The sequence below is a fragment of the Ursus arctos genome, chromosome X, assembly GCF_023065955.2.
Source record: "Ursus arctos isolate Adak ecotype North America chromosome X, UrsArc2.0, whole genome shotgun sequence".
Lineage (NCBI taxonomy): Eukaryota > Metazoa > Chordata > Mammalia > Carnivora > Ursidae > Ursus > Ursus arctos.
Window position 1 is genome coordinate 108,159,249 of NC_079873.1, and position 8,963 is coordinate 108,168,211.

Below are 8,963 nucleotides of genomic sequence, written 5' to 3' on the forward strand. Positions count from 1 at the left end.
CTCTATCTCCTCAGGGTCTGGGAATACAGCCCCAAATGAACACTTGCATGCATTAAATGTCTAAGGCTCATGTTTTAATTCAGAAATGAATGCGAAATCTGAATTCTGAGTCATAATTCATCTGTGTGTTTTAATAGGAAAGATGTTTTTAATTTTTTGCCTTCAAATAAGATATCTGCTAGAGGAAAATATGCTATGCTCATCGCGTACCATAGAGGAATGGTTCCCAAACCAGGATTTGCACAACACATCCAGATTCGAAAACGATTTGTTTGGATCATCAGGAAAATACGCTCCTGGACTATGTTCCCTCAGTTTCCCCAAAGACATTTTTGCAGTGATTGAGCTGTGATCTGATATTTGTCTGCATTTCTATAGAGAGTAAGTAGAGAAAATATTTAGTCAAAGGTTTCTGTGTCTTTTGTAAACAATATAATAAAAAACATTTTAATAGGAAAAATGTTTTTAATTAATATAATTAAATTAATTAATTTAACAATATCACTCGGTGTTGCTTATACAAGACACCATACGATAAATTTTCTTTTCATATCCCTCCATTAGTACAAATACGAACACAAATACAAACAACAGAGCCGACCTGCTTGTCTTTTGTGCTGAGGAACCAGAAAGCTCAGAGCTGACCTCTGCTCTCTGCAGTAGAGAAGTCATTCCACACGCGTGGTACAGTTATCTCATTCCTTCTAAATGGCTATCTCATTTCTTCTCAACAATTTGTCTTTTTTAATTTATACATTTATTTTTATTGTTCCATTTCAGGTCTTTTAATATTGCGAACAGCTTTGAATGTAGAAAGGATATAATTTATAGGTTAATTAATTGGCATTCCTTGGTTTTGGTCTGTTCGAGATGAATGACAGAACTGATTATACTGAGCAGCAATCACATTCAGCATATGACGGTCTCAGAGGATTGTGCCGACATATGTTCCCCTTAGATCAGTATTTATTCAGACTACATTCTCATAAAAAAAAATCCTTGAACATGCAGGGGGAGAAGTTAAGAGTTCTTTTCTAAAGACATGCCTATTTTACCGTTTAGTCTCTCCCTTGCAGTCCTCAATGAGGAATTCTCCAGCCCTAATGAAGTTGAGAGAGCAAAAAGAAAAACGAGAAGAATCCAGTAAATGACACTTTAAACCAACTACACACTGCCAACGCATCTTAAATGGGCATTTTATTTTCCCTCGGTTGATTCCAATACGTGAGTCTTAAAAAAAAAAAAAAAAACTCCATACCACCCAGATAGCCAGATCAAGGCACCCAGATAGCCAGATCAAGGCACTTAGCAGGGATTTCCTTTTGCAATCAAGTCAACAGACAAGTTTTTAAGACAGCTATCTGCCGGGTTGTTTTCAATTCCACACAAAACAAAGCCTGCTCTTTGGTTAGCGAATCAAAAAGAGAAGAGTGTTATGTGATTTGGCTTTCACCCTGCAAGCGGCTCATACTGCAATTTGTAGAAACCTAGTCCTGATCCAAACCAGGAACACTTGGAGGAAACCGACAGGCACAGGTGACACGCACAAGACAGTAGACGCTTTCTGTAATCACAAGAAGCTTGGCTCATGTGACCATAAAAAAATGAACGCTTTGGATAAATGTTTATAAAGAGAAAGCTTTATATGGCTAGCATCTCCGTTGACCAATAAACTATTTTTCTTTGGGAAGTAAAACAATAAGTGACCACAAATATTTGGCTAAATGCATTGGATCTCCGTGTGTGGGTTTGGGGAGGAGGGTGGGGAGGAGGGACATGTAAGGTGACATTCACACCTAGGTCTTCTGACTCCCATCCATCTACATCCATCCATCCCGACGTCAATCCACTCAACAAACACTCATTGCCAGGACACTGCACTAAAACAGAACACTTTTAAAGAACTTATTAAAGGAAACGGCTTAAACTACTACCAACCCTGATGTCGTTAAGGCATTGACCTAGTGCCACTTTCTCGAACCCCTCAACCTTCTCAGTTTGGGGGGTGATGACAGACTACTTTGAGACATGGTGAAAGTTGTGGATATTCTCACCAGAAAAAGTGCCCATACACACAACATTGTAGATACAGTTTAAGAGTTTTGGGGCCAAATTTAACAAAATGGTATTTCAATAAAAGCAATCCGTAGAATGAGACAGCCAAATAGCATTTTGTGTTCGTACTTTTGTATGACTTTTCATAGAAATGTATTCACAAACCAAAACCAATCCTTTTGTTGGATTTCACATGCTGCTGCAAAGAAACACATTCTAAGAGTGTTCTTCTACTGCCATCTGGTGGATTTTTGTTGAAAAAAGGTAAAAAGCTGCAAGGATATTTTTTTCCTTCTCATTTTCAATACCCAAATACCCCTCACCTATGTTCACCAACTGTTAACATCTAGCTACACCCAGTCCATCTGGCTACACACCCACATGCCCACACTTCCTTTTTTTCAAATCATAGAAAAGTAAGCTACTTTCATCATGACACTTCACCATGAAATATTTCAGTATCCGTTTCCCAAGAAGAAGATCCCCCTATTGAACAACATTAGCATGCTTTCCACAAAATCACCATAGATTCAATATCCAGCATCCAGTCTATACTATAGCTTCTTCTATTGTCCCCAAGATGTCCTTTACGGCTTCTGTTTTTCCAATCCAGGATCCACTCAAGACCCAGAGCATTTGGCTTGTGTCTCTTTAGTGTCCTGCAATCCAGAACAATCCCCCTGACTCCTTCTGTCCTTCACGACATCAAATCCTTTGAAGAGTCCAGGTCAGTTGTCTTTCATCATTGCCCACATTACACAATTGCCTGGTTTCCTCATGGTGAAATTCAGGTAAAACATTTCCAGCAAGAACATCACATTGTTCTTGTCACATAAGTGACATTGTGTACCTCCCACTGGATCATACTGGAGGCACTTGGTCAAACCACTACTGGCATGGCCAGGCTTGACCACTGGTTAAGGTGGCGGCCAGTGGACTTGCCCATTATAAGAGCACATTTTCCCCTTTATTAAAAATACTCTGTGGAGCGATCATTTGAGACTTGTTCCCAAGAACGTTTTGGCCAGTCATATTTGCATCAACTGACGATCCTTACCTCAACCAATTATTCCTTCAAGAGTTACAAGACAGCAATTTCCTAATTAAACCATTCCTTTTACATTTAATAGCTGGCATTCCTCTGTAAAAATAAAAACAAAAACAGAGCTCTCCTCTTTTATTCTCTTCTCCTTTAATTTTAAATATCAGCACAGATTCACGGATTTTATATAACTCAATGTATCATACACTATGACCATCATTATTTTTTAAGTTTATATATTCAAGTAATCTCTAACCTCAATGTGGGGCTCAAACCCATGACCCCGAGATCAAGAGTCACATGCTCTACTGACCAAGCCAGTCAGGAGCCCCTACCATTATTATTTTTTTTAAGTTGTCTTCATTCCCTTTCTTCAAATTTTTATTTAAATTCTAGTTAGTTAACATATAGTGTAATATTGATTTCTCGAGTGGGATTCGATGGTTCATCACTTACGTATAACACCCAGTGCTCATGACAATGAGTGCCTTCCTCAATAGCCATCACCCACCTAGCCCATCCCCCACCCTCCTCTCCTCCAGCAACCCTCAGTTTGTTCTCTAGCTTTAAGAGGTTTCTTTCCCTCTCTCTCTCTTCCCCCCTTCCCATATGTTCATCTTTCTGTTTCTTAAATTTCATATATGAGTGAAATCGTATGGTATTTGTCTTTCTCTGATTGTCTTACTTCACTTAGCATAATATATTCTGGCTCTATCCACATTGTTGCAAATGGCAAGATTTCATTCTTTTTTGGTGGCTGAGGAATATTCCATAGTATTTATATATATATATATATACCACAACCTCTTTATCCATTCATCAGTCGATGGACATTTGGGCTTTCTCTGTGCCCCTTTGAGTCTGTATTTTTGTATCCTTTGAGTAAATACGTACTACTGCAATTGCTGGATTGTAAGGTAGCTCTATTTTTAACTTTTTGAGGAACCTCCATACTGTTTTCAGTGTGGCTGTACCAGTTCGCATTCTCACCAATAGTGCAAGAAGTTTCCACTTTCTCCGCATCCTTGCCAATACCTATTGCTTCTCGTGTTGTTGATTTTAGCCATTCTGAGAGGTGTGAGGTGATATCTCATTGTGGTTTTAATTTGCATTTCCCTGATGATGAGTGATGTTGAGCATCTTTTCATGTGTCTGTTGGCCATCTGGATGTCTTTTTTGGAAAAATGTCTCCTCATGTCTTCTGCCCATTTCTTAACTGGATTATTTGGTTTTTTAGGTGTTGCGTTGTATAGGATCTTTATATATTTTGGACACTAACTTTTTATCAGATATGTCATTTGCAAATATCTTTTCCCATTCCGTAGGTTGCCTTTTAGTTTTGTTGACTGTTTCCTTTGCTGTGCAGAAGCTTTTTATCTTGATGAAGTCCCAATAGTTCATTTTTGCTTTTGTTTTCCCATCATTATTATTTTTGATGTTCAAATTATTCCAGGCTTAGCCATTGGGTGTTCCTTCACTTTGGCTTCTGTGTCCTTACGACATGTTCCCATCATTCTCTGATCTTTTTCTTAATTTTGATCCAGCAAGATACTAAGGCTCATCTTGTACTTTCCTCGAAATCAGCTATTTCTTTAAGGAAACCTGATTCATCTTAGTGGGAAATGATGTACAGAAACAAATATCTGAGCGCTAGGTGTGTTCACTGCTACTAGAGAGTTTGTTCTTATATCCTTCTGATCAATGTACAGAGCTAAGGGCAAATACATGCCTACACATACACACACATTTTAATCATGAGTTCAGAAGACTTCCATGATAGAGTAGCCTTCTAGCAGATGAATATTCTAACAAGAAACTAGAAAAGTCAGGTTTTAAAAAATGCCTTTTGTGAAGGAATTAGGGGACTACTGAGGCAGCCAAGATTTGAGAGACTAGATCCAGAAAGAAGAGAAGCTCATTAAGGAAAGCCTTACTTTCTGCACATTGTTTTCCCCTCAGGATCTTTTTGGCATATGGACATAAGACAAAGAAGCCAGTGGATCAGCTTTAGGTTGCCTCATGGGACTTAGAAGACTATAAAAGTAAAGTTTGGAATTGTCAAGGTAGCTGACTGTTGAGGGACCAAGATCCTAGAGACATAGGAGGACACAAAATAGAACCTAACACGTGGAACCAGTTTTCTTCTAGAGGTATTTACAGTTTAAGCTGTGCAGAGAATGAGGCTAAGAAATCAGGCAGAGGAGGGCACGTATTGCATGGTGCACTGAGTGTTATACACAAGTATAAATCATGGAACTTTTCATCAAAAACTAAGGATGTACTGTATGGTGACTAACATCATATAATAAAAAATTATTATTTTAAAAAAAAGAAATCAGGCAGAAAGCATCAGCAAAGTAGAGCAAGTTTGTGACAGGTTCACAGCGCTGGAGAGAGAAAAAGAGGAGGTTATAAAGTGCCAAGTAGAAAGAGCCCTAGCAAACCACCCTGATTTTTATTTGGAACTCCTAGAGGGCTACCCCCTAGAAATGGGGGTGAACCAGAGGCAAACCTGGACGTATAAAGACTGCAAACTAGCCTTGAGTCCGCAAAGTCTGTAGTTGAAATAAGGTGATCTGAATCTCTGCTACCTGCCAGAGGAGGGGGTAATCCTCTCTGGAGGAAGATAACATGATCTGGAGGCTTTATAATTTTCCACACATAATGTTGGTCGTTCAATCAAAATTTACTGGCATAAAAACAAACAAGACCAAGAGCAATAGAGAGAGGATAGAAACAGAAGCATAGGTGATACTGGAGTTATCAGACACAGACGCTGGAATAATTGTGTGATGAATAGGTTCAAGAAAATAGATGGCAAGAGAGAAATTTTCACCAGGGAACTGGAAACTGTAATAAAAAGCCAAACGGACACTCTGGAACAGAAAATAAAATAACTAAAACTAAGACCTCAATAAATAGATTTAACAGCAGATTGGGCAAAGTTGAAAACATGATTAGTGAATTAAAAGATAGGTCAATAGATAATATCTAGAAAGAAGAATGGAGAGAAAAAAGGATGGAAATGAGACATATGAGAGACATATGAGATATGGTAGAGAGTGTACTTGGGAGACCCAGAAAAGAAAAGTGAGAGAATGGGTCAGAAGCAGCCCTTAGACAAATTCCTTGAGAAACACAATTCAATAAAACTGATATAAGAAGAAAAGAGCCCTCTATGTGTGTAAGAAATGAAACTTGTTATTAAAAACCTTCTCCCTCAGAAAAAACCTCCCGACAAAGTTAAACTGCAGAACTAAATGGTTTCACTGGTAAGTTCTTTCAAACACTTAAAGAAGAAATAACATTGATCTTAGACAAACACTTGCAGAAATCAGAAAAAAAGGGGGATATCTGCCATCATATTTTATGAAGCTGGCATAACTAAAATTTGAAAAAATGACAAGAAATGAAAATCACATAATAATAATAAAGGGGGCAGGAAGGAACTTTGGAAGGTGATGGATATGTCTATAGTCTTGATGGTGGTGATGGTTTCAGAGATATATACCTATCCCCAAATTCATCAAGTTATATACATTAAATATATACAGCTTTTAGCATGCCAGCTATAACTTAATAAAGTGGCTTAAAAAAGAAGTGAAAATTGTAAACAATGATATATATGTTTAAATCTAATCCAGTGATATTTAAAAATGATTAACATATCTCAACGAAGTAGGGTTTATGGGAAAATCAATTAGTGTAATTTGGCATGTTAACAGGAAAAAGCTAGAAAATTACAGATGCAGAAAAGGCATTTAATAAATTGTACTCCCACTTGATGTTAAAAAAAACTCATAGCAAAAAAAAAAAACTTGTAGTGAACTTGGAAGAAAAGGCACCTTTCTTAGTCTGAATAAATAGTAGCTGCAAAAAAATCATTAATTTTTCATTTAAATCATTATTTTTTAAATTTCCCCTGAAATCAGGAATAAGACAAGGATATCTGCTAGCAACACTTCTATTTAATACTGTCCTGGAGGTCCTAGACAGTGTAATCAAGCAAGGAAAACATAGAAAAGGCGAAAAGAGCAGAAATGAAGAAATAAAAACTATCATTTACACAAGACATGATTGTATACATAAGAAATCCAAAAGAACCTACAAATAATGTGAATTAGTAAGTGTATTTAACAATGTTGATATAAGGTTAAAATGTAAAAATCAATTTCTATAGATCAGGATAAGTAATTTAAAAAAATTTTAATTTATAATACCACCTAAAAGCCATCAAATACCTAAGAGTAAATTTAACAAAAGATCTGTAAGATCTTTACACTGAAAACTAGAAAATACTGTTGAGAGAAATTAAAGAAAACCTAAATAAATGTAGGGTTATACTATGTTCATAGGTTAGAGTCTCAATATTGTTAATACTGGGGGGGGGAGGTTTTCACAGAAAGTAGGATTTATTGGTGGGGATGAATAGGGAGAAGGCGGTGCCAAAGTAATCAGGAGTGCAGAGCCCGCCATTTGTCCAAGGGGTCACAATTTAACCCCATAGCCATCTTGGATGAATCACTTTTCAGCCACCGTATCTTCAAATTCATCTACATTAAACTTAGTAAAGCCCCACTTTCTGAAAGTGTGGATCTTCTGGTGGCCAGGGAACTTGAACTTGGCCCCACATAGGGCCTTAAGCACATGCTTCTTGTTCTGCAGCTTGGTACTGATGGACATGATGACTTTTCCAATGTGGACCCTGGCCACTGTGCCCTGGGCTTTCCAAAGGTACCCTGTATACCTGTCTGGTGCCTAGATTGGAGATAGCATGAGGTCAGACATCAATGTTCACCGGAAAGGGCTGTCTCCCAGGCCTCTTAGGGCAACCCATAAAATCAACAGGCTGCATACACTATCAAGGAGGGTACTGTTTGCAGCCATTTTACGCTGGGCCACCATGGAACACTGTTAATATGTCAATTCCTCCTTGATTTATGGAGTCAATGAAATCTAAATAAAAACTGTAGCAGGTTTGTTATGAAAACTGACAAGCCGATATTGAAATTTATATAGAAATGCAAAAGTCCAAGAATAGCCAAACCTGAATAAAGCTGAAGGAATTACACAACCAGGTATCAAGACCCACTATACAGTTATAATAAGACGGTGTGCTGTTGGGGACAGCATAGATAAATGCATCAATGAAACAAAATAAAAAGTATAGGAACAAACCACAATTATATTATCTCCTGATTGTTATATCTTTTTTTAAAGATTGTATTTATTTATTTGACAGAGAGAGATAGAACACAAGCAGGGGGAGCAGCAGGCAGAGGGAGAGGGAGAAGCAGGCTCCCTGCTGAGTGGGGAGCCTGATGTGAGCCTCAATCCCAGGACCCTGGGATCACAAGCTGAGCCAAAGGCAGACAATTAACTGACTGAGCCACCTAGGTGCCCTTGGTTTATATTTTTAGGATATATCCTACTAAGATTATTCAGAGTCAAAATTCACTTGAATTCTTTCTTCTGTGATTAAGTTATCAATCTGATACACAGTTAGGATCATTTGTTTTTGTATGCATTTAACTTAAGATTTGCATTTCTTAAATCTCTTTTGGATATGTCAGATATTTACATGTTTCAAAAGTCAAAACTATATCAAAAGAGTAGAAATTACCATTTTTTAAAGATTTTATTTATTTTAGAGAGAGATAGAGAGCATGAGTGGAAGGAGGGGCAGAGGGAGAGAGAAAATCTCAAGCAGACTCTGGGCTGAGCACAGACCTGATGTGGGACTTGATCCCAGGACCCTGAGATCATGACCTGAGCTGAAATCAAGAGTCAGACACTTAACTGACTAAGCTACCCAGGTACCCCAAAAGAGTAGAAATTAAACAACACACTGCTTCATAACCATAAG

General features: G+C 37.7%; 1 pseudogene; it reads right to left on the minus strand.

The window, feature by feature from the left end:
- Positions 1 to 7,902: 7,902 nt before the first annotated feature.
- LOC113241906 (small nucleolar RNA SNORA70) lies at positions 7,903 to 8,024 on the minus strand (annotated as a pseudogene).
- Positions 8,025 to 8,963: the final 939 nt, after the last annotated feature.